The sequence below is a fragment of the Canis lupus genome, chromosome 5 (genome assembly GCF_011100685.1).
Source record: "Canis lupus familiaris isolate Mischka breed German Shepherd chromosome 5, alternate assembly UU_Cfam_GSD_1.0, whole genome shotgun sequence".
NCBI lineage: Eukaryota > Metazoa > Chordata > Mammalia > Carnivora > Canidae > Canis > Canis lupus.
The window spans coordinates 17,282,104-17,304,986 of NC_049226.1; the positions used below are offsets into that span (position 1 = coordinate 17,282,104).

The following is a 22,883-nucleotide window of genomic DNA, read 5'->3' on the forward strand; positions in this document are numbered from 1 at the left end:
ATACCGTCAGTTGCTTCTTTTTAAAAATAGAATCAATTGCTCCAGCGCAGTGTTTTTAGAACTGTGATTTATGACCCCTTTGTGGGCCTCAAAATCAGTTTAGAAAGGATCCCAAGTTGCCTATTCTTACGTTTTGATTTTGGGGAAAAATCTATCTGTAAGTAAGTCCTTAAGTGGTATATTTTCTGAGTCTTTTCAATGCATGGGGGATATTTTCTCTTACTTTCATAAATAAACATCAGTCTAGGAATGAAAATGGAGGGGGATAGGGAAGACCAGAATAAGACAGAATGAAATGGGATGGAATAGACAGAAACGAGAAGAAATAAGAGAAGAGGAGAGAAAACCGTCCGCATGTGTGGTGCACAGTCAGGTAACTGCTGTTGTGAGTTCGTGCTGTGTTTCTACGCTGGTCTGGGATCTAAAATGCGCCTCTCACTGTGGGTTGCAAACACCAAAGCTGGGAGCCTCTGCCCCCACGGGGAACGCCCAACACTCAAACATTTATTGCAGAGCATCCCTCCCTATGCTCCTTATGTGGGTGAAGAGGGCAGGCCTCCGAAGTCTGACTGCCCCACTCGCCACCAGCCTCCCTGTGACACATGCTTTCCTTGTGACCTGGGGTCCAGTAGCGGCCAGCGATGTGGCCACCAGTGGCCAGCGGCATCGGTGTCCTAAGCGAACGTCCCTGTGGTCTGGAAACGGCAGGCTCTGTCTCCCTCGGATCCTGCCTATTTTCCATCTTTTGTTTCTTAGCTTCTCCTCAATTCTGTGAGCCCATCAAGCTGCTTCTCGTAAAGCAGTATTGTCTGTTCACGTTGGCCAGAGTTGGCTTCAATGCTGGCAACCAAGAACCCAGCCATTCTTAGAAATTAGGAGATTTTACATAAAAAGGTGAATTTTTAGTTCCTTTTGGACGCCCCAAAAATAGAAGGTCTATTTCTAGGTCAGTGTTTCCCTATGACAGGCCTGGAAGTGGTACTAATTAGTCTCCTGTGGCTGCTGTAACAGATCACCACAAACTGGGTGACTTAATACAACCGAAATTTGTTCCGTCACAGTTTTGACGGCCAGAAGTCTGAAATGCAGCAGGGCTGTGCTTCCCCTGCGTTCAAGCAGAGAATCTGTTCCTTACCTCTTCCAGTTTCTGGTGGCTGCCCCGTCATTCCCGGGCTGGTGGCCACGTCACCTCATCTACCTCTGTCTCCATGTCACATCACCGTTTCCCTGTGTTTCTGTGTCATCTCCCTTTGCCTCATTTTGTAAGGACACCTGTGATGGAATTTAGGGCACACACTGATAATCCAGGATGATCGCTTTATCTCGGGACTCTTAATTTTACTTCTGCAAAGACCCTTTTTCCAAATAAGGGCACATCAGAGGTTTTAGGGATTATGAGTGGACACATGTTTTGGGAGGGGCACTGTTCACCCCACTATAGGGAATGATGCTCCACACCATCACCCAGACTGCTACCTTCATTCCCAGAGCTGCCTGGGCCTGCTGGTTCGTGAGATCCCGACCCCCTGGTTTAATGAATGCCTGCTCCGTACCCAGGCACAGTGAGGAGGAGATGCAGAAAGGCAAGACGTGCTTTCCACCCTCAATAACCTGTCTTCCTGAGCACGAGACTCCAGGGAAGGCTGGGGTGGTAGGGAGGGCTTCATGGGGCCACCGGTCTTGTATAGTTCTTGAGGGATTTGGACCAGTAGAAGCAGGGGGTGACTCTCAGTCTCCTAGTGTGAACTGCTCCAAGTGCTGGGGTGATGGTAGTGAACAGAACAAAGTCTATGCTGCTGTGGAACTTAAAAAACAACGGTGTACAAACATCAGACAGTATAGGTGTGTTTGAGAATGGGGGTGTGAACACAGAGGGGAAGGGGGTGTGGCTAATTCTCACGGGGTGGCCCAGGGAAGGCCTCTCTGATCAGGGGACATTTGAATAGGGTCCTAAAAGAAGGGAGGGTGGGAGCCATGTATATATTCTGGTAACAGCAATCCCAACAGAGAGACCAGGATGAGCAAAGGCCCTGAGGCAGCTGCATGCTTGGCATGTTCCGGGGGTGGCAAGAAGCCTGATGGTGTGGCTGAAATGGATCCATCAGACAAGTGGTGGGACATGAAGATGGGAGGGGGCTGCGGTCATGGCCAGGACTTTTCGAGAGTTGAGTATCAAGGGAACATTCCTTAAAGAATCTTTCCAGCAGGGGATCATGAGCACAGATGAGAGGGAAAAAAAGAAAAAACTCTTCAATTTTACTAACCTCTAACCAGAGTTTAGCATTTCCTTTGATTACAGATGGAGGCCCCATCCATAGCATGGAATCCACAGTGATTTTGGCAGTTCCTAAGACTTTCTCACCAACAGAAATCACAGATAGTTTTACATCATATTACAGTTATTACACTTAATCTTGAAATATTGTTTTCTCCCGGCACTACTTCAAAATTATGTAATTAGACCCGCCACTAGAACTTATTATTTACTGCATTAATAAAAAGCTCATATATTACTATATCACAAATTAGTTTTTAAAAAATATTTTTATAACTGCACTTCAATATAATTTATTTCCTATGTAATCCTATGTATTTTATTTTATGCATTTAAAGACATTATTCTGGGAAGAGGTCCAAAGGCTTCACCAGACTGGCCCAGGGTCCACGTGCATGAAAAGGTGGAGGACCCCTGTCTTTGCGCCTTCCAGCTGTAGCCCCGGCTTTACCCTCTGGCCTCATTCCTGGCCACCCCTGACCCCTTGCCCCTGTGACTCTATATTTCATCCACACTCAACCACAGACAGTTGCTCCAAATGTTGTGCTCTTCCTGGCCTGAGAGCCTTTGCAGATGCTGCTCCTTCTGCTTTGGACACTTCTGCCCTTTGGCATCTCCCGCTGGTCCTCCAAGTCTCAGCTTTGCTGGCACTGTTCTGCAACAGCACTTCCCCGACTCCCCTGCGGTCATGGGAGCGTCAGCAAGCCCAGGTGGACTGTCTCCGGCTCTGTTCTCCCCTGGACCCCCTGCTTCCTGAAGGCAAGGGCTCAGGGCGGCTGCCCACAGGCTCCCCAGAGCTTAGCCCTGGGCCTGGCACACAGCAGGGCTCAGTGCACACAGATCTATGGACTTCCAGAGTGAATCATCTGATTCACTGACTTCTGAGACAATCTGATGATGTAGTTGCTCTTCGCTGCCTTTTGTGAATGAAGAAAGAGGAGGAGGAGGGGTGAGCCAGTGAAGGAGGGCAGCTGGAGGAGGGGGACTTGGAGATTTGGGGGCAGTCTGGACCGTGTTGGAAGCAAGGGGAACAGAGGAGGCCCTGGGCTGCGGGGTCAGGGCCTGATGTGGTGGCCAGGCCTGTGGTCCTTCCTCCCGTCCTCTGGGGAAGGAGACCGGGAGACTTGGGTCACCGGGTTGGTAACAATTCTGATCATTCACACCTCCGTCTCTTCTCTGAACTTGGAATTCCTAGGTCTTTTCTGCCTTTACCACCTGACTGATGTCTTGTTTCTTCGGGCAGTATGGAGGTCCCATCTTGGTTTAGTAAAAAAGTCAAAAGAGATCAATTCGACTTTCCTCTCCAGCGCTCATTAGCGGTGTGACCTTAGGCAAGTTTCTTAGACCCTGAGAGCACCTAGTACGTGTGCGTTCCACACTACACTCGTGCCCCCGTCCTGGGGGTCTCCTGATTTGTTTTTACCCTCCCTGATCTTGCTCATCATAGGTCCTCTGCCCACGGATTGGCTCTGCTCTCAAGGCCTCCCGGGCCAGCCTCTATTTGTAGAAACCACAGCCATCTTTCCAGGCCCAGATCGAATGCCACCTTCTCATGCGAAGTCTGTGATGCTATGTATGTAGCACCAGGTATGTTATTTAACCACTCTGGCCTCAGTGTCCTCACCTGCCCGGAGGGAAACTCTGTGAGGGTCACATGAGCCAACTTATGCAAGGGGGCTTGCACACGGGTGGCATCCACTGCACGTTGGCTTCTTCCCTTACCAGGATGTTCAAAGCAGCTGGCTCTGTGTGCACGGAGGCTCTGCTCTTGTCTCAGTTAACACGGGTGGGCACGTAATCACCTCTCTAAGATGTTCTGTCCCTGGGCACGTGCGCTTTCTTACTCCCCGGCTCGCTGTCCTCTTACTATGTCCCACACAGATCTCTTCTATAAATTCTTCATAAGCAATGAGGCTGCAGGCCTGGGTCGTAGCCACATCAAAGGGCTGTTCTGGGAGCTGGATGAGTTCTCTTCCGAGGTAGCTAAGGGGCCTCTCCATTTGTTTGGGCCTTTGGGGGCAAGGCTTGGGACTCCCTGTTTTTATCTGGGCTGATGCTTTGGGCAAAACATAAAGGCCACCAAGTGGGTTTTTAAAACCCTGGTCAACAAGAGTGGTGAGGAGGGAGGCCTGGCATTTACAGAAGGCCCTTTGGGGTTGACATTTATCAACCTTGTTCGGACCCTTGCACTTCCTCTATTCTGTGTGGTCAGTATTATTTGGCTCCATTTTACAGGCTAGGAAACTGAGGCCTGCAGAGATTAAGGGATTTTCTCCAGGCTGCACAGCTTGTGAGTGTCACGGCCAGGAATCAGATTTTTGTTGGTCTGCCTTCAAAGCCTAAATTCTTCTCCTATTCTGCCCCTCTGTCTGGGCCACCCCCTACCACCAGTAAGCAAGAAGTCTAGGCTGCTGCATCCTCTTGGGGGCAGGAATCTGCTGGCTCATCCTGGGGAAGGTGCACAGAGATGCGACAGGGCTGCACCTGTTCCAACCCGCACAACAAACACAGGCCAGGAGTTCTGTGAGGGCTGCTGTCACAGGGGGTCAACAGTGAGGAGAGCATCAGGGTTCCCAAAGTGACCCGGGGGGCAGAGAACCTACCAGGGGTGCTGTGGCATCTGGGGCCTGCGGTGCTAACCAGGCCGTCGAAGTAATGACATCGTCTGCCCACATGAGGCCTGCCCAAGCTGCTCCGGCTGGGGGAGCGCACACAGCTGGGACGCTGGCCGTGTGCGCTGGGAGGGAGTGTGCCATGAGGGCTAGAAGAGGCCTCAGACACGTTTAGCTGGACTTCTGATTACTGGTTCTCATCAGTGGGCCCACACATTGAGTTTCCTGACTCCTCCAACCCCGCCTAACTCCTCCTCCTCTATCTTCTCATCTTCTTCTCATCCAGAGCTGCTGTAGGCACCCTCCCACCCCCCACACCCCCCAACCACTTCCCAGGGCCACAGTTTGAGATTGGTTCATGAATAGTTAAGAGCGTGGACTCTGGAGCCAGACCCCAGCTGACTGCAGCCCTGCTTACTTGCTGTGTGATTCCTGTAACCACTCTGTGCCTCAGTGTCTCCATCTGTCCAATGGGGATGATAATTGTGCCAGCTTCACCGCCTCTCCCCTGTGCCCTTGGGTGTGCACACTGCAGTCCAGCCCCCCTGGACTCTGCCTGCCTGAGCCTTTGATCAATCTGTGCCTCTCCCACTACTAGCATCCTTCTCATCCTCTTCTGGAAAGCTGAGTCAGTGCAAATGCCTCCCCAGGAAATTCGACCTGTACCGCGAATCTGGTCTGTGAGCACCACAGCACCCCATGAGACACAGCATCCCTTTTCTTGGTCTCATCTTGGAGTTGAATATGTGCCTTCGAGACAGCAGACCCTCAATACCCATGTGTCAAATTAAACCTGGACATTCTTACAATGTACTTCGTCTACATAAGTACCTCTCAACGACAATTCTTTATAATTATTGATGTCATGGTGGAGAAAGCTCACTTTCATAGACAGTATCTAATCTCATCCTCAGAGCATCTCTGCGAAGGGAGTTACTAGCCCATTTTACAGATGAGGAAGTGAATATCAGAGGCGTTTCCTATGTTGCTCAAGGTCACACGGCTAACAGGTGGTAGGCCAAGGCCTGACTCTGAATCCCAGTCTCCTTCCTTCCAGACATTCCCCCACCTCTCCCGTTGTTTAGATGTAGACATGGAGAGCACCCCACATCAACTCAAAATGTTTCAAAGCAACAGCTCTTCTCTTGAGATTCATGGGTCTCTCCTTCTCGGTGTCTCTTGAGGGCTCTCTCCCCACAAGGAACTTGGGTGAAACAATGCTGCCCAGAAAGCACACGTGGCACCTGGGGTGCCTGACCTACTGGGCAGCACTGTTCAGTGGTTTGGAGCCACGTGGATCTGGGATTAGAAGCTACTCACCGTGCTTCTGTTTCCACCCGTGTGAAATGGTTTACTACCACATGCCACGTGCAAATGGCATGTTTGTAAGTCCTCGAGCACAATGCCTGGCACACCAGGATGCCCAATAAATAGTAGCTAATGATAATAGTTAACACTGAGGATTTACTTTGCACCAGGGACTGTATTATTTCCATGCCGGTCTCATTTATTCCTCCCTGCAATCCCTTGCAGTAAGGTTACTACCTGTCTGCCTCTTTCCTACAGATGAGGAAGCTGAGGCTCACAAGTTACATAGCTGCCAAATGCCACATGGTTTTTAAACAATGCCACCAGAGCAAAGCTGTGCCTGTTTGCTCAGGGATGTATCACTAGCTTTTTGCCTGGATACAGGGCCCACAGTTAGCGTCTATAGATGGAAATTATATTATATTATTGTGGTGCCAGCAACCAAATCTGGAGGATGGTTTTAACATGCTTAGCCTGCCAACGTGGGGTCGGAAGTTTGAGCTCGGGAATGTGTTGCTAGGCATGCGATATGGATGCGAGGTGGGGGAGGCTGGGGCTGGGTTGTGGCCGCTGCAGGACCACAGAACAGGGCAAGAGAAGGAGCCCCCTTTCGTCCCTAGGCACTGAGGCTGGAGGCAGAGCCCTGGGCCACTGCCTGCGGATGCACCACGACGCCCTGATGGATGGAATCTGACAGAGTGTTCTCGTTGGTCCCAGCACCGGGAATCCTACCACCAGCCAGCTGGGGAGGGAGTCCAGCTGAGCTGCCGGCCTCAGGCAAAGACAGACACTTTGTGCAAACAATGCCTCCTCCCCGGGGGCTCTATCTCCCTGGGCATCCTCTGAAAGAAACGATTGTGTAGAGCAGAGAACCAGCAAGGCTGGACCTACAGAGAGGCTGCCTGCCCAGGGTGGCCCTACCAGTGGCAACCATTGGCCAGTCCTGCTCAGGTCTGCTCGGATCAGGAGGCCTCCATGGACTCCCTCTCTTCACCTAGTTCAGGAGGGGCAGGGAGACCATCAGAGGTGACACTGCTTGGTGGTCTGGATAGAAGGATACGGAAGGCTGTTCTGGATCTGGGTCTGTGTCCTTAACCACCCACTGCCCCCAACTGTAATACGATGGCTGCCTTCTTTCCAGGCCTTAGTGAAGTCTAGCACTGAGGGGGCCTCAGAGTTGCCTACAGATCATGCTCATCAGGTGCCAAGAGGACCTTCTGTGGAATTTGAAGCAGGACTGTCTCTTGGACACATTTCTGTGGGCTCGGTCAGCAGGTGATGACCTTGCGAGGCTGTGGAAAAGATGCCATCTCTTAGCAGACGTAGTCCTGTGCCAGGATGCCAGGCTCAGTGAGCAGAGAGGAGCTGGGACTTCGGTCCCGACTCGTCCCCTTGGGAAGTTCACACCCGCAGCCTGGTCTACAAGTGATCTGATAGCAACCAGGTTTCAGCAACTAGCAGCCTCTCCTCCCGCCCACCTTGTAGCCATGCTGGTTCCTTTTGCTGCTCCTTGCCATCTCAGAGCCTTTTGCATTGTCTGCTCTCTCTCTCTCTCTCTCTCTCTCTGGAACATTCTTTCTTTTCTTACCAGGGTAACGCCACTCACCCTGTTGGCCTCAGTGCACATGTTACCTCTTTGGGGTAGCCCTCCCTGACCAAGACCCCATTGCACACTCTTGTGACAAAATCTATGCAATTGTCATTAATTACTTGTGTATCTTCCCTCCCCTTCTCAATTCCGGAGTCTAAGCTCCATGAGGGATAGGACTAGTTTGTTTACTATAGTATCTCTAGAATCAGGAGCAGTGCCTGGCACAAGGTAGGCATCAATAAATAAGTATTTGTTGTGTGACTGAGAGGTCGTTCTCTGGTTTCCTGGCCCTCCAGGAAGCTTGGGGTGAGCTTTGGTAATAGCATTTTCTAGAGGTCAAGTACCTGCCATGGCAAAATGGCTCATCTGGGCACCTGGCATCTGATGCAGCTCTTCTCGCCCTCCCCTCTGCCCCAATGGGCCCACACATTCACAATCCCACCATCAGCCTGCAAATTCTCTCATCTCTCCGATGAGTCTTTGCCCTTTTCTTGTTCAGTGGTGTCCTGGGGAAGAAGGTTCTGGCTATCTATGCACTGGGCTTGGGAAAACACAGCATCAGCACCACCTTATCTTTTATTTTTAAACAGCAATTGATCTTGCTTCCAGCAGACTTATTTTCAGTGTAGGGCCTGTGGGCCAGTGCTAATTTGCATGCCTGGCTCTGCCCTTGGGAACTGAATGTCTTAGATGATTGTCCTGAGATACAGAGACTCTCCCTGACCCCTTCTTATTTCCTTCTTCTAAATACACAGTCAGAATTGAGGTGTTGACTGCAAACAAGGAAGGGTCCCAAGTGAGGAGAAAGAATGTCAGAAGCAAGAGAGTAAAGAGATGGGGACTGCCCTCTGTTGGATGTGAGGACTGGGCCTGAGATCCCAGCTGCTCCTCCCTCTGATCTAGACTTGGCTGTGGAGCTACATCCAGCTCTTATCCCTTCCTCTAATATGTCACAGGCTCTACTTATACTATTTTTTTTTCTTGATGGACTTTATCCTTTCAACTAACATTTGTTGAGCACTTACTTGGGGAAGTGCATGGTGCTAGAAGTTAGGATTGGGGTGGGATGACAAATGGGCTTCCAAGACATTAGTCAGCCTTTGCCTTGCTTCAAACTCACAATCTGGGGCGAGGAAAAAGATTTCAAGATAAGTATTTATAATTGAAGCAGTAAGCAGAGAGTAACAAAGTGAGCAGGGAGAGGAGAGCTGGTTAATGTGCCTAGAGACTTGTCAGGGAAGGCGTCACAGAGGGCTTGTTGTTGGCACTATGTCTCTCTCTGTAAGCCAAGACCTCGTGGGGAGAGAAATGTTCCAGGTAGTGGGAACAACACTTGTGAAGGTATGGAGGCCAAAAGGTGGGCGATGAACTTGAGAAAGAGCCTCTTTAACGTGGCTAGAACGTAGAGCTCATGACAGCAAGTGGTGACGGTTGAGGTGGAAAGAAACACGTCTCTGCCAGTTTGCAAAGTTCATGATCACTTCTAAATCTTGAAATGCTGCCCACCTCTCTAAATAGACTGCAAGGACCTTGAGGGGAGACACCTCTGTTGGGTGGTGGTGACCTTGGCCCTGCCTCTCAGCTCCAGGCCCAGGGCTTATGCGCAGTGGCCAAAAGAGGAGTCCAAGCCTGGCCGGGCTGGGAGGCAGGGCCACCTGGAGCCAGAATGGATCCTCCCACACGAAGTTTGAAAGGAAGCATCTTGCAGCTGTGTCTAATTACAGGGTAAGTGAGCGGGCCTCCCTCATGGTTAATTTGCTATGTGCCTTTATTGCCAACAGAAGACAGATGACTCACAGAGGGTATTCCATATAGGCCTGCCAGTAATTGTCTTTATGACTTCATGAGTCTTTTATGGCCCCCGCTGGGAAAGGTGTTTTATTTTTCTTCTTTTAATTCTCCATTTCCAGTCGGTAAATAACCAACTTCCTGGGAGCAAGAGGACTGTCAAGTTCAGGATTGAGGTGAAATAATCCCAACAAGTTGGCCCTGGTCATCAGGATTGAGGCTAGGGGCAAAGGCAGAGGACCAGGTGACTGGCTCACCCAAGAGCATACGGAGTGGATAATCCCCAACAGTGATTAATATATACATCATCAAAATTTAAAAATGAATAAATGTTTCTTTTCAGCAGATTTACTTTCTCAATGATGCTTGGCTTAGATTAATGATAATGTGAGTTTATGTTTCCAAAGTACACACAGATTGCTCTGCTTGGAGGGTTGAGGGAAGGAGGTGGGAGTGGATGGGTAGGGAGTGAATTTGTGGAGGCCACAAAGAATGCTGTGTGAGTGGGTGACCACAAATATGCTATATTTAACTAACATGTAGTCTCTACACCTGCAAGATGGGCAACAGTCAGGTACTAGAGAATGGGTGGCATGGCATTTATCTGGAACTGTCCCCTACTGGCTTGCAAAAGCTAATCGCTAAATTTTCAGGAATTTTGTGAGCTGTTTTAGATCTTATTGATAGCTTGAAATCCCCCATAGTGGGATTGCTTACACCTAGGTAATTGGCAAACTCTACAAAGCAGAACCCCACACCACCCCACCCCTATCTGGTCGTTGAACTATTTTAGCAATCCATACCACTAGAGTGTTCACACAGGGGTGAAGGACCACTTGGCAGGATAAAAATAATATAAACTAATATTTGTTGATCGCTTACTATATGCCAGGCACTGTTCTAAGCAAGCAAGCAAGCAAGCTAGCTAGCTAGATAGATAGATAGCCTAGATATCTCCATGGATATTCCCAACAACCCTGTGTGGTTGGTGTTTCTTGATCCTAAAACTATGCCCAGAAAACTGAGACTTGGAGTCAGAGCCAGAGACATTATTAAGTCCATCCCCATTTCCTTGTTTTACAGAGGAGGAAATTGACAGCCAGAGAGGGGAAATTTATTGGCCAAGGTCAGTGGCCAGGTGATGGGTCCACTGACTTTCCAGGTGATGGGTCTACTAACTTCCCAGCCAGTGCCTGTTCTCTTGCTCTTACTCTTCCAGCTTGTCATGCTATAGCCCTGCCGAAGTCCAGGCAAGAGCTGAGCCTGAAGGCTGGGATCTGACCAAAGGAGGCTGTCCTAGGCGGGAGTCCATGGAATGAGCCCAGTGGGCTCTGTTTGTGCTGGCTGTTTGATAGGGCTTGAGTGCTCCCTGATGCCCCGGTTTCAGTCAGAGCTACCATTCCTTCCACTCTGCCATTGTCTGAGGATCCCGGTGGAAGCAGTTCAGACTTCAGTCTTTCTGCAACAATCATCTGGAATACCAAGAAAAAATAAATAAAAGTAAAAACCCAGCTCAAATTCCTTAGCTGAAGGAAGTGGGGAAAGAGATAGATGGGTTGAAATTTTCACGGCCAAACGATCAGCCTGGGCAATTCATCATTAACTGCACAGGGGTTCAAGGTAAGCCTGGTGTGGACTGGAGTTGGCCGCTGTAGCTTGCTTTGATGATTGCTTTTGGTGTGAAAAACGTGGCCTGAGTCAAGGAAAAGAGACTCGAAATGAAAATCCTCTCAATTCTTAAATATATAGGGATATTCTAATACAGACTTCATTCTAATATGGTAAACATTCCAATGTAGACTATAGGATCAGGTAATCCCAGAACAGAAAGGGCTTTCTAGAATGTTCTCCCTGCCTCCAAGCTGGGAAACCAACTGTCTTCTGGGAAGAATGAGAGTGTGGGTGCTTTTCTGCAGAACAAGGTCCTCCCACGCAAGGACAATGGAATGCTTTCCTACGTCAGAGGGTGTTGCTGGCAGATCAGGAGCTGTAGAAGAAAGACAGAGGTTCTAGTGCAAGTATGCCCAGGCCACCTCGCATAAGGAAACTCACCTCTTGGAGGCTGAGTTTCCTAATCAGTTAAACTAGAGGTTTCAGACTATGTGGTCTCTTCCAGTTCTTTCATTCTATATCCTAAACAAAAGGGAACATTTCAAAGATGGAATTAAACACACACACACACACACACACACACACACACACACACACAAATTGACAAATAAGGAAAGCTTTCAAAAATCTCATTCAAATTACTGCTGGATTTGTCTGTTAGTGAGATTTGTTTCTTTGCATGTGCTAATTGGTCTTGGCATTAATTAATCTGATTTCATTATATTCTCTTTAATTTGTCAAGATATCATTTCGTTATTGGGTGACAGAACAGTTTGGAGGATTGTTAGAATTGGAATGGGTCCCCCCCCCCCCTTTAAAGTTCCTGGAGAAAAGTCGTTATCAATTAAGTTAATTTGCATACACATTAGGTTAATCGTTTTAGTTTAGCCAAATTTGTGGAAATTTACATAGCAAATTGACCCTCCACATTTCACTTAAACATATGTAGCACACCGAGCAGTGCATTTTGAGTTGCTAATGAAACTGGGGTTATTTTACACGCTTCTTTTAGTAAAAGAGGTCCAATTAGACCAAGTAATTTTTTATTTCATCCGTAATTGCAAAACAAATAAGCTTCTTGGCATTTTTTTTTCTAGCAGCAGCATCACACGGACAGGGACGTTAATAGGGAAGTCATGTTTTCCTAATTAAGCCCGGTTTGATTCCTGCTCACTGTTCGGCGTCAGCCCTCTGCAGCCTTCTTGTAGGTGTTCTTCTGCCTGAGTTGCTAAGCCTCCTGGTATACCTATTAATAGAAGACTCCCCCGCATGGAGCCAACTGAATTAAAAAAATGTAACTGGGAAGGCAGGGTGGGAATTTTGACAGATTTGTTTTTAAAATTTTTTTTTTTTTTTTATGCCAGAGAAGAGAAAGTTGAATGCAGAAAGGGGTCTTGGTTCTCTCCATCAGGGGAAGAAAAGAGAGAAAAATAGCTTTTGTTCTCCCCCAGAAAAGAAGTTGGCATAACACATTGGTGATGTTTCAAAAGTGACTCCAGGGGCTAGCTTGTTCAATGTTGGAAAATTGGCTGCCGTCCCCCCTTCTAGGACTGTGGAGCGGTTGGGAGCTTACAGTAATGTGGGATAGTTTCAAAGAGAGAGAGAAAGAGAGAGAGAGAGAAACTGGAACTTGAGTTTTTGCTGAAGAGACAGGGAGAGGAGGAATTGTGGCCTCTGTCCTGGAGAGGGTGGAAGTCAGAGGTGAGGGATGTGCTGGGGTGTTAGGGTTAGACTTATATAGGGACCGTGCTCCTACTCTTTCTTCTGATTCTACACCAAGCATACAGAAGTGCTTGATCCACTGTCCTTTGCTTGTTGTTTTTTCTTTTAGCACAGATTTTTCTGAATTGTAGAAGAGGAGACTAGAATGGACAGTTGATAGGATTTGGGCAGATGGAATCAGAACAGGGTGCTGTGCCTTCAGCATGGAGTTAGGAGACTTGGATTCCTGCCCTGGCTGAAGATGGCAAAAAGTGATCACAGTGCTTCATTCCCTCTCTGTGCCCCATCCTTTGCAATGGGACACTGTAGCTCTTCTTATTAAGAAGCGGAGTCTATTTCCATCCTCCTTGAATCTGGGCTCTCCTATGACTGGTTTAAGCCAATAGAATGCAGCAATAGTGTTGACATGCCAATTCCAATCCTAGGCCTCAAAAGGCTTACCTGCCTCTGTTCACTCCCTTGGAACGCTGCTGCCACCCAGACCGGCCAGCTGGACGAGATGGTGAGAGACATGTGGTCCATGTATCTCCATTGCCCAGCTGACAGTCAATCCCCAGAAGCAGAGCTGTCTAGCTGACCTGCAAGAGGTGCCCCCCCCCTATTACCAGCTCAGCCCAGCCTACATTTCCAGTATGCAGAGCTGTGAGCTAAATAGATGATTATTACTTTTAGGCACTGGGTTTTGGGGTGATTTGTTAGGAAGTGATAACTGATAGAACCATTAACCAGTTGTGTGTCCTTGTGAAAATTCTTCTTCATGTCTGAACTTCTGGGCTCCTAAATCTATAAAACCAGAGGAACCCTAAATTTCCTTCCAGCTCTATAAAACACTCTGACATCATCTTGCTATGTTGAAGGCATCCTGGCATCTCATCAGAAAGGGCTCCAGCTTGGGCACTTTGGGCTGTGATGAGCACTGTGTACCAGGAGGATTTAGTTCATCAGCTCCTCTCTAGATGAGAAGAGGATGTGATAGGTAGAAGTGGAGAGGAGAGCGTTGTCTATCTTGGAACAAAGAACAGAAGCAGGAAGCAGTATTGGGGCTCTGGGACGTGATGTCGTGATCGGGAGGTATGTGTGCATGTGAGATTTTTGAAGACAAAGTTATGAACCCCGAGGGGTCAGTGGAGGGAGCTTGCTTTGGATAACCATGAGTTTGTTGACATCAGTTACAGAGCAGGCTCTGAACCTGGAATGTCATCAAGGTAGGGCACCCAGCCTGGGGCCTGCAGACCCATGGCACCAGGGCCATGTGAGCTGGTGAAGAAAGTACGCAGCCAGCCTGCAGAACTCAGTTTCTCAACCATGTTTTGCCATCATATGTACAGATGCCAGGCACATACAGGACACTTCTGTGGTATGCCTGAGTTATACACAAAACCCGGGTGGTCACCACCTTTACTTTTACCATTCAGGGTACACTCAGTAGTGCAATAAGAATGAGAGGCACAGTGCTAAACTTCTATAATCAGGGCTTAGTATTTGTGAAATGAATGGATGGTCAATGAATGAATGACTGAGTATTATTCTATAGGTACATTTGAATTCACTCAGATTTAATCAAGCAACTTATTTGCAAAGTTTAATTTTTTTATTATTTGTAATGCATTACTTCTGCAATATCTCTCCAGTGATAGAGACATGCTCCTCCAGAAGTAGCCCCATTATAGGAAATTTCACCTACTGGGTTGGGGCCACTGGCTATCAGCATGAGCTCAAGATAGGTCTGTGCTTTCCCTGCTCTCTTGGGTTTCTGAGAACCCACAGACCCCATGAGTTCCTGTTATCCCGGCTGCACTAGGCTCAGGCTCTTCCTCCTTTACCACCAGCCCTTGGTACCAAAGTCCCAGCATTCCTTGTGTTCAAGCAGGACTGGCTCAGGGCAGAATCTGGTAGCTTCTCTCTGAGTTTCCCTCATGCTAAGCCAGAGAGGACAGACACTCTATTGAGTATAGCCACTGTGGTCAAATGCTTGAGCTGGCAAGGCGAGGCCCTGAATCTTGACACGAGAAGCCTAAGCACCTCCAGGTAAGGCGTGGGTAAGTGTCTGGAACAGGATCCTAAGCCAGTTGGGACTCTTGGGTGGCTGAGAGCGAGCATGGCTGCCTGTTCCAGTCTCTGAGGCATCACAGGAGAGAGTCCTTTGGTGTGAGTGTCCTCCCACCTTTCCATCAGCACGTCCACCCACGTCACCCCACCCCCCTCGGCTGCCATGTTTCCATGACATCTTTATACCCACACCACTGGCTTACGATATGATTACTTTGTCTGTTTTCTGTGACTGACTACATTGCCGGAGAGAAAGGGCCACACTTACTCATCTTCCTATCCACTCGGTGCTCAACAGACTGCCTTGGACGTAGACTTTAATATGCGTTAATGATGAGCATTTCTGAGCACAGGGAGTTGGCCAACATCCTGGAGATCACACTCCATTGGTGCCTCTCTCCCCTGTACCGTGTGAATGCAGAACTTTTGGCAGGAACCTCATGCAGGGGACTAACTCTAGAGCCAGGCAGGCAGTGAGCAGATGTGGACGGGTCAGTGTAATGCAGTGGGGGGTGGGGGTGATGGGGTGATGAGGACAACTGGAGCATGTGCACCGTGCCTAAGACATCCAAATTTCTTTCAAAACACCTCTGGCCAACAAAGCGTGTGTGAGGTCTCCTGCGCTCAACCGCTGCTACAGGATTGAACAAACCTTAACTCTCCAATCCCGGGGGAGAAGTGACTTTGCCTGCAGTTTCCCCAGCAGCTACAAGGCCAGGTGGTACAGCAAGGATGTGCAGTCAGAAGGTGGAGTATTGGCCTTGGCTCTATCATTACTACCTGTGTGATGTCCAGGCCAAGCATTTCAAATCATCGTGCCTCAGTTTCTACGTATGTGGAGTGGATGCCCAAATGACGAAATAAGGTAGGCAAAGGCACTTAGTAAAATGTAAAGATTGCTATTCAAAGGCAAGGTACTGGGGTACTTGGGTGGTTCAGAGATTGAGCGTCTGCCTTTGGCTCAGGGCTTGATCCTGGGGTCCCGGAATCGAGTCCCGCATTGGGCTCCCTGCATGGAGCCTGCTTCTCCCTCTGCCTGTGTCTCTGCCTCTCTCTCTGTGTCTCTCACGAATAAATAAATAAAGTCTTTTAAAAAACCAAAAAACAAAGGCAAGGTACTGTTCTTAAGGTTCGTAGTAGAATCCTGTATGGTTTCTCTTTGGAACTGCCTATGCCCTGACCTCATCATCGTTGGGCAAGGATCAGTACTGGTTGGGTGTGCCACCCCTCACCCCATGGGCCCCACCCCTTGTCCTCTTGCTGATCCAGGAGCAAAGTAGAAAATGGCATTTCTGAATGAGGCTGACAGTTCACCAGGCACGAAAACCCACCCAGTTGTGACTCAGAGTTTTGGAGGCACAGATAGAATTAAGGAAATGTTAATGTATTCTCATTGCTTTGCCTCCTGCCTACACAGGCATAAGCAGTAAGAAGGGAGGCTGGGGTGGGAGAGAGGACAGGGAGATGCGGAGTTGTGTTGATGGGCTCTGGGGGTGGGGGCTGGGGGTCCGCAGGGTCCCAAGGCTGCCTGGCTGCTACAGCTGGGCCTGAGGTCCCCAGGGGACAGGGAGGGATGTGCTGGCATCTGGTCTCTGCCAAGCGAGTCGGTGGCCGGGAATGCAGGATGGGCTCAGGCATGGGCTAGAGCACAGGGGCTCCGGGGTGCACGTGCGTGCCCACGCAGGGGATGGAGGGGTGGAGGGGTTGCAAGCTGGATAATCCAGAGCTGTCTGCCTGGGTGCTGTGGCTTGTCAATGGCAAACAGCCGTTTAGAATCAATGTCTTTTCCAAATGAGGCCCCCGAATGTTGTATGCTTAATAAGATCCGTCTATCTGTGCATTTATGCAGGGAGCTGGTTCCCCAGGGCACGGCAGCCAGTATGCTACCTCAGCATGCAACAGTCCCCTGGGAAGCTGCCTCTTTTTCTTCCCCTCATGCGGGGGGCTCCAGGACCAAGCCCCGAGGGGTTGGGATGAGTGGCTGCCAGTTTGATGGGTGTATGTATAGGTGCCTTGTATCACTGGCTCTGTTAGCTCACTTTTTACTCCTGAATGGAAGTCTCTGTTGTAGCATTTGCCAAGCACCAACTGGGTGCTAATTGAGGGTGCCAGAAAGGTAAAGGAAGCATAGTCCCATCTCTGGGGCTCACAGGCTACCTAAAACCTAGGTCTGTGATCCCCATAATAGCTCTCTCCTCCACGCATGGTACCTGGCTATGGAAGGTGCCCAAGCGATGTTAAAGCTCTCACAGCCAGGCTCAGGAGTGGTCGCTGTTCAATTCAATCTTGGGGCCACTAGGGGGATCCCTAGGCACCACTGGGAGTGTAGGGAGGCCGGACCTTTGGGGTTCTAAGAATGAAGCATGCTCTACACTTGGTTCGGGGAGGCTTCCTTGTAGAGCAGGGGGTGCCGCAAATGACCTGGCATGTGTGTGCTGGGGACATTCCATCTCGTCCTTCCCTCTGGCAGCCTCAGCATCATCCAGCTGAGCCGCCAGAGCAAGGGCCTGGTATAGGGCCAGTGACCCCAAGAAGAAAGGCCAGAGGAAGGACTTGGTGAGGCTCAGCCAGCAGCATCAGGCACGGACTCTTTGGACAATCCCGGGACTCCTCCCTTCTAGGGGAGGCTGGGAGGCCTTGCAAACATTACTTGCCAGGAAAAAGCTCTGGTTCTTGCTTTCTCTGCCCTCTCCTCCCCTTCTCAGGCCTTGAATGTTTTAAATGCCAGTCTTCATGGTTTGATGGAGAATTTTACACTAATGCAGAGTATTACCTAGTTAATTTGACTAGAATAGACAGTGATTTTACACGGTGAGGCTGTTGCCTCTTGAGCTAACAGTTCCATTACCGTGGGCTGGGCAGCCCGCTCTCCTGGAATCTGATGAGCTGAGGGCCGCCTGCAAAGGGGCTTCCTGGGAGCTCCCTGGGAGGCTGGCGAACAGGAAGGGGCTGCGGACAGGCCGGTGATAATTTACTCCTTCCTCCGGTCATTTGCTCGTTGATGAGTTCCTTCCTTTACTCAGTAACTGATTCATTTGTTATTTCTTAATTAAGCTCATCCCTGTCACCCCTCCCTTCAATGAGCTTGTAGTGTGTGTCGGTGAGGTGCCAGACCCAGTGGTAGGTCCTGGGGGTACAGGGATGCCTGAACCAGCTCCTTTCGTGTTAGGTGCTCACAGTCATGCCAGAGAACACTGTTGCAAACAGCTAAGGGCACCACCAGAGGCCCGGAATCAATCCAAAGTGCTGTGCGAGTCTGGAGGAGAGGCTGGCTTGGGAGGCTAGGGCAGGCTCCACGGAGGGCTGAGACCTAAGTGGCCTTCAAGGTCTTCCAGTGGATAAGCGTGATGGGGGCTGGACTGCCAATGGGATCAGCAACTGGGTGCACAGAAATGCAAAGAGAATCATGTCCTACAGAGAGGCATCAATGACTGGGGCTTATTAAGAGGTAGATCAGGACCTGTCACCCCCCCACCCGCCCCACAGCACACCTTAGAGTTCAACATCCCAGTCTATGGGGGAAGAGAGAGGGACCAACCACTGACTTTGTGGAGGCTGTTTAGAATTCTCTCTCCTTCCCCAAAGCCAGGAAAGAGAGGCTCTGAGGCAATTATTCAGGGAGGTTGGGAGTGCCTGTAGGAGGAGAGACAATGCCTCCCTCCTCGGACAAAAGAGACACTCCGGTGCTTTGACTGGAGTTGGGGACAGCCAGGGGTTCTTGCAGAGGTTTGACTTATGTCCCCTGTTTGCTTCTTTCCTGGAGATTTCTGAAGTGGGGGCCAGGGAATGGGGAGTGAGGAGCACAGTGGTTGAAACTCAGAGTAGCTTGGGCCAAGGCCAGAGGAACCACAGTGCTGTGAGTCTGGGAAGGAAATGGGGTGGGGGCCCCCACCATCCTAAGTCTTCCCAGATCTCAGAAAGTACCAAAGAAAACCAGAAGACCTCATGGATGTGAAAGGGCAGGGTGTCTGGAAGAGGGGCACATGCCACAGGCCTGTGCACTATGTGAAGAGTTGGCCCTCCCCAGGGGTAGACCACTGGCAGGGGCGGAAGGCAGCTCCGCCGCCCTTCCTGACATGATCGTCAGGACTGGGGAAACAGGTGAAGCCAACACTAATCTAAGACCACCATGTGTACCTGCACATGGGCAAAGTTACCAGCAGGAGATGGAACCCGGTTGAAGCCTTAGACACCAAGGCGTTCCCCATGGGATAAGGCTGCAAGTTCCTCACAATGACCCCAGCCATCGCTGCCATCATTCCTAACTCCCAGCACTAACCGTCCCCCTCCCCCCCCCCACCCCCGAGTCCTCAGCACCAGAGGATCCAGATCGAAAGGGACCAGAAAGTTAGGGTATCTATTAAGAGAGAATCCAGAGAACATGATGGAAGGTACGGCTAGAAAAAAAAAATGTTGTATTTATGCCCCACTGAGCATAAACTGTTTAATAAACCATTTCATAAACCAGTAAAACAAAGAGAAGGAAAGACATTCTAGGCAGATGTAACCACCAGAGCAAAGTCACAGAGGGTTGTGAGCACACGACAGGGAAGTCGGAGTGGTCTGGTGAGACTGGTAGGTAAGTGACGGGACAGGAGGGGATGGGGCACGGGAGGCTAATGTGTGCTCCCAGAAAGAAGCTGGAAATGATTCTGGAGGTTCTTGTCCCTGGGCAGCATCAGGCGGCCTCCCAGCCTCATCCCTTGTAGCTTTAAATTTCCAGCAATACTCTTCTCTGGGCAAGGCGAAGACCTCTGCTGCCCTTCAGAAAGCCCCACCTACCCCCTAAGCCCTCCTCACTAATGTATGTATTAAGGAGCACTTGGTCGCCTCTGTTGGCAGTTTCCAGAGCTCAGTGTTGGTCTGGGGCACCTGCAACCCTAAACAACCCTTCTCGGGACTAACGGGGGGCATGCCCCCTGGGAGACGCCTGTCCCTCTATTGCCTTCTCTTCTTGAAACAAAAGGTGGCTGAGTCAGGTTGCCATGAAGCTGGTGGATTGTCCTGCTGCCTGCCTCGGGGAGACAGTGCTTTGGGGTGGGTGGTAGGGAAGCTGGGGTTTAGGCAGTGGAAATGCTGAGATATAAGACCAATTAATTAACTTGTCAAATCCCTCTTCTCAGATAGCACAGTGCAATAGATTCTTTCATAATGAAGTGTCTATAGTGTGGAGCATCCATTTTCTTGTTTTCTTTGTGTTCAAATTCAGATTCGTGGAAGTATTCATTAATTAGTGTGGTATTTGCAATAGTTGCATGTAAAAAGTCAGAAACACTCTGCAATATTAAACAACTCTGATTTCACTTAAATTTGTATATACGTAAGCCTAGATGTAAGCTACACAAAGTGCCGTGCGGTATCTCTACGTGACTGTTACACTGCGTGAAGAAGGATGAAAATCAACGATTTTGAATTATCTTCTGAAGTGATAATTTATCACGTGGGACCACATTAGAGTGTTTGGAAATACGTAAAATTCGATGCTTATTTCTGGATACATAGATGTGGGGCTCTAAGAATTTCATTGTCACTTCCAATTTATCCGGCCTCCGCAGAGAAGTTTCTTCAAATTGAAATTAACAACAACAACAACAAAACTATCTAAGAACTACAGTGACTCGAGATGTCTAAGTTGGCATTAATCTCAACAGAACACAAATTATGTAAATGTCTCGATTATGACAACATAATTAGGGACTGTTTAAATAAAGGCAAGAAAAATAATTTTGGAGTAAATACACAATAGTTTTTGAATTATTTCGTCTTTGTTTATTATTCATCCAAACACTGTCAGCACCCAAACATGTGCAATAATAATTAAATTCATCTATCTTTAAGAGTTGCCAACTTTCAGTCATATTAAAAGAAATCCGCAGTCTTGCACTTATATTCGTTATTTTGTCATCATGAAGGTGCATTTGTCAAGCTAGGAGAGTAAGCATATTTTATCAGTGTGTTAGATTAATTTTACCTCTTAAGTATTTAGATCATGAATTCTGGGCTTCAGTTATTCTGTCCCCAACCCTACCACCAGCACCTATGTCAGGAGAGGGTCTGCTCATCCCCTGTGACTGCCTTGGTTGACTTCTCCCAACCTCTGCCTGTGTACTGACATCGCAGCCCTTGAGGGCAAGGTGAGAAGGTTTGGCAAATGACCTAAAGCCTCAGCTGGAAAAGCACAGGTGCTGAAAGATTCGTGTCCTTACAGCCTCTTTTCACCAGTAAAGAAATTGAGTCAGAGAGGCAACGTGTCTTTCAAGGTCCACACAGGGTCCCTCTTCCCCGAGGCCCTGGAAAGTAGGGACTGTCTGGGAAGGGAGTGGGTAGGGACGGGATGAGGAGATGTTTGCACAAAACACCTGCACTTCAGGGGCCTCTGAGGCTTTAGCGCCTTCTCCTGGGTGGCCCTCCGTGGGCCTGCTGCCTACACGTCTCCGCCGTCTCAGGGATGATGGATGCCAGTGGGGGATGAGGGGGTGCAGTCTGGGATACAGCCCCAGGCCCCCAGCCCTTCTGCTCACCTCCCGTCTCCGGGTCTGAGTTGCCCCCCTTGTAGAACTAGCAGGCGGGCGGGACGAGCTCCGAGATGCCTCCCAGCCCAGACATCCTGTGTCTGGATGATTCCCCGGGGGGCTGCAGGTTGGTGGAACCCTGAGAACCGGATCTGGCCTCAATCCACGTTCCTCCTTCATTTCTAAAACCACGTGCACTTGCTGGAACGCTAACTCCATCTGGTCTTCATTCCCTTCCTCCCGATTTCGCTCCCTGCTAGAAAGCGCTGCATCACGCCCCAGGCACCTTGGGGAGCTGCTCTCACCAACTCCCTGGTTTTTCTCCCTTGAGGCTTAGCAAGGCAAGCGTTGCCAAGAGCTCCCTTCCTTCTGCCCCAGCAGAGAGGAGCAACCGCAGTCTGGGGGAGCCGGCTTCTTCCCTTTCGCTTTGGGGAGGCTGGCAAGCTAGGATCACCAGCCACCCTCCCTCGGGGGCCCGGGGCCCCACTTGCCCTCCTTGGCCTGCTGCTGTGTCTCTACAAAGTCCAGCCTTGGGCGGCCTGGCTCCCTCTTCACAATCGCATCTTCCACCTGCCACCTCCATCCCACACTCCTAGCATGTTCTGTCCCCTTGCTCTTCGACTCCTTCTTTCTCAGGCAGTGGAGTGTAGTGGTTAAGACTGTGCCTGAGTTTGAACCCAGCTCCCCTGCTCATGGGCTGCAAGGCTTTCTTTGACATGGTTTTCTTATCTGTCAATTGGGATGATGATTCCTGCGTAACGGGACGGTTGTGAGCCAGGGACCTGGTAAGTAGACGTAAATCGCGTCCAAAATCATTGGACAAAATCGTTTGATCCAATGTGAATTTGTGAAGCACTTTGTCTGATCTTCATTGCTCGCCCCAGGTTTCTTCCAGATTTTATTCACAGACCTCCCCTTTTTCTTAATTTCTAAATGAAGTAATCTGAATCAACATCCCACACGCCTCTGGAGAATCACTTATCCCAGTCGTTTTGAGGGTTCTCTGGGTGGCTTATGCCCTGCTGGTTCCTCGTGGTCCTGAATTCCTGTCCCCAGTCTATGCTGGAGTCCCCTCTTGACGTCTGGCTTTCAGCTATCGTTTGCTGCCTGTTCTGCTATCCCCACGTGTGATCAAAGGCCTCCTCCCTTCCCGCTGGTGCAAGTTATGATATTAGTGACGATGTTTATAGGGCTTTTGAAAATGGAAAGGGTTTACATGTACAAGAAGAGAAAAAGGACACTACAACTGTCACACGCCGTTGTTCATAAAGTCACAGAGTTTGCTGCATAGAAAGTGGGGAAGTTGGGCCAGGTAAGGGATACCAAGCAGAGGGAACATGGTAGGCAAACACCCCCCAGCGCCCACTGTGACAGTCTGTTGGCACCTCATCAAAGCCACAGCCTCTGGGCACTCT

At 49.5% G+C, this 22,883-nt stretch overlaps 1 long non-coding RNA gene across 1 annotated transcript in view; it reads left to right on the plus strand.

Moving 5' to 3' along the window:
- LOC111095823 overlaps window positions 1-22,883 on the plus strand; it is a 184,113-nt gene that overhangs the window by 160,220 nt on the left and 1,010 nt on the right. The gene's annotated exons all lie outside the window — the stretch shown is intronic.